This window comes from Pteropus vampyrus, unplaced genomic scaffold, assembly GCF_000151845.1.
Source record: "Pteropus vampyrus isolate Shadow unplaced genomic scaffold, Pvam_2.0 Scaffold81, whole genome shotgun sequence".
NCBI lineage: Eukaryota > Metazoa > Chordata > Mammalia > Chiroptera > Pteropodidae > Pteropus > Pteropus vampyrus.
Genome location: NW_011888862.1, coordinates 5,091,751 through 5,095,048, shown reverse-complemented (window position 1 = coordinate 5,095,048; position 3,298 = coordinate 5,091,751).

Here is a 3,298-nt window from a genome sequence, read left to right as displayed (position 1 = left end):
TTTGGAAAGCTTTTTATTTCAGCTACAATTATGTTTTTTAGTATGTCAGTTAAAGGTAATTTCAAAGATCTTAAAGTAGCTTAAAATTTGGGGCTGGTATTAGATTGACTTAATTAATGCCTCACCATTAATACCTAGGTTGCATAATTGCCAGGCATAATTTTATGTTTATAAAGTTTTGCTTTTCATATATGCCACAGAAAGGCTTTATCCTTGGGCCATGTCAATGAATGTGTTTGTTTTTGCCACGTCGAGAAGGTATAAAAGGGAAGTGCGTGGCTTTAGAAAGTTGTGTTATGAGCTTTGTCTGTCTGCTAAAATGCTTGTGCAAGACAAAAAGTTCTCAATTATCCACTTACTTCTTTTCTTCATGAAGTAGAAATTAGTTTCTTTTGTTAAAGGTTATAATTAATATAAATGGTTTGAAACTGCTCTAGGAGAAATAGTGACAGAAAAATACAACTGTGCAAAAATACAACTGTTCCTTTGTATTTCAAGGTTTGAAAGAGTAATTTTTTTTTTAATGCAGTAATATTCAGTATCTTTTTCTTTCTTTTTAATATATGAACCCCTTCATACTTTTAGAATTTTATTGAGGACCCAAAAGAACTTATGTATATGTAGATTAACTGTCAATACTTACTGCATTAGAGATAAAAACAGAAATTTTTTTTAAATTTTTATTTATTTTTTAAAAATTTATTTATTTTTTATGGGGACATTGGTTAATGAAATCTAATAAGTTTCAGCTGTGCACTTTAACAGTAAGGCATTTATATAATTACACTGTGTGTTCACCTCCCATAGTTAGATTTCTTTCTGTCACCATATATTTGACCACTTTTACCCTGTCTACCTTCCCCCTCTCCCCTCCCCCCACTCTACCATTTGGTAACGTCTAGTTCGTTGTCCATGTCCGTGCGTCTCTGCTCATTTGTTACTTTTAGGTTTATATCCCACATACAAGCGATATCATGTGATTTTCAATTTTTTCTGTCTGGCTTATTTCGCTTAGCATGATTATCTCGAGGTCCATCCATGTTGTCTCAAATGGCAGTATTTCATCTCTTCTTATGGCTCAGTGATATTCCATTATATATATGTACCGCAGCTTCTTTATCCAGTCAGCTATCATAAGACGTTTCAGTTGTTTCCATGTCCTGGCCAAAAAACCAGAAAATTTTAGACCACTTACTTGTTGACTCATTTAAAGATAGCAATGAGGAACATATTTCATATTAATATCTTAATATTATAATGAAATTATTACTGACCTTGCAGATCCCCTAAGACCTGTCTTCAAATATCAGTTTGTTCCAGAATATGAAGGAGCTAATGAAGGACAAAATTTGGAAAGTAAATTTTATTTGCTGTGGCCTGAGTCTGAAAAAAGTTATAAAACGTGTTAAAATCTTGGCAAAGTATGCTCAGTTTTTATGGCCTTATTTCTTTGGTTTATTGCTTATTGCCTTTGCCTATAATATGAAATGTTATGTTTTACTTTCAAGATAGCAGAGGTTCTGTCTAAGCAGAATAATTTCCTGTACTTTATGTCGACTTTATTATATACTTGACTATTAAAGAAAAAAACCAAAAGTTTCTCATTCCTTATTTATAAAAGAAATAAGGTTCTTTACGATCGTGTTACCTTCTTTTTTCACTTTAAAATGTTTATTGACACTTTGTTTAAATATAGAACCAAATGTTGTTTCTCAGGCACCCATACTCCCATCTTAATCAAGTACCCAAGTCTCGTGTGACAATTTCTTTAATTTTTGCCTTCTCCAAATCAGATCCTAAATATAGAAAAAGTTAAATGACTCTTTCAGAACATATTTTACACCTAAAACTATCTTTGTAATTTCTTAGAGGGCTTTTGGAAAATCTCAAAGATTTGTTTTTTCACGTTCCAAACAGACAAGTGTTAGGCATTTTAGTTTTATTTATTACTTAATATTGATGAGTTACATGGGAAGAGTAGTTAATTAAGTAAGAAGAGATACTCAGCTTTCTTTAGCTTAAATTTGCTTAAATAAATGTCATTAACATAAGTATTTTACAAATTATGTTTTATGTGTAGTTTCTAGAGATTCATTAATGCCCTCACTGTCCCTGGTATGTTTCTATTTCTTATAGGCCTCATGGTGCTTACTTGATATTAGGTGATAACAGTATAGTGTTCATTTCAGTTATTAAAAATGCTAACTAGACCACAGCCTTACTTCTTTCATTTAAATCTAGCATCTTCTAGGCTGGTGAATTTTAATTGGGAATGCACATCATCAGCTTTACCCATGGAGTTTTATAAAAATACTGTTATCAAGAACCTACTCCAGACTTATCAGGTCTCTAACTTGATATGCTTGGTATATTCTTAATACATGATTAGAACATTCTTGACATGTTATACATATTGTCTTTCAGAATTATTAGATAACTCAAGATTTTTTTTCCTTTTGAATAATTAATTTCACCCATTTTTCCTCCTCCATTTGCATACATCAAATGTAAAATTCATTAGCTTTGTCGAAAATAGGCATAATCATTGTGGTTAAAGGCATTTTGTATACATTTTTAGAATGACTTTATTATCTTTGTTTTTCATGACCCAGAAACAACCTAATTTCCTTGTCAGTTGCATTATTCTTATTATGAACTCTCATCAGACCTCTCACATATGAACATTTTCAGTAAAAATTTGTTTTCAGTGAAAGGCTCTTTTCTTTGTAGATGGTTTTTGTTTAACTCTAATTCTTGCCTGAAGCCTGCTGCAAGCTACCAGTTGTGTCTGAGTTTTCAACAAAAAAGGACCATCTCAGAGCCTTGCAAAAAAGGAGTATAACAGGTAATTCAAATTATTTACACTTTGAGAAAGAAGATCTTTGGGTACAGGCTTCTGATGGCATCGTTTAGACAACTTGGAGATCATACCAGTGCACTGAGTCAGGGTTTCCGAAACTCTTTTTAGTGAGGAAGTAGATGGTTTCATGACACTACCGATCCAAGATCCATCAGGACAAGAAGTAATTACATCAGGACTGAATGAACTGATAAGAAAAATTGAGCATAGATAGTTGTTCAGAATAATGTAGGTATTTTTAATGTTTTTTTTTTCTCTAAATTTTATATAAAAAGGACCTTTCTCTTTATCCCTAAGCTGTCTGGAAACTATAAGATTTTTAACAGCTTCATTGAGATATAATTCAGAACCATACAATTCACTCATCCAAAGTATACAATTCAGTGGTTTTTACTATATTCACAGACTGAACATTGCCAGCACCACTGTCAATTGTTG